We start from the raw sequence: 218 nt of genomic DNA, 5'->3' as shown, positions 1-218 counted from the left end.
ATTTCTGGAGGTGCAGCTGTAAGATCCAGGAAAGCTGATGGTTCTGTTGTGGGGTGTAGTAATGGTGGAGATGTGTTGGCAGGTTTTGCATTTCTTGTCATGGCTTGAGGAAGTTTGCTTCTGGTGATGAGGTTAGTGAGGTTCGGTGCTTGTTTGAAGGCTAGAATGGGTGGCTCTGGGAAGATCTTTTTAAGAATAGGGTCTCTTTCTAGTATGGG

This window comes from Gavialis gangeticus, unplaced genomic scaffold, assembly GCF_001723915.1.
Source record: "Gavialis gangeticus isolate Ggan-Ray unplaced genomic scaffold, GavGan_comp1, whole genome shotgun sequence".
NCBI classification, from domain to species: domain Eukaryota; kingdom Metazoa; phylum Chordata; order Crocodylia; family Gavialidae; genus Gavialis; species Gavialis gangeticus.
This window is presented reverse-complemented; position numbering follows the sequence as displayed.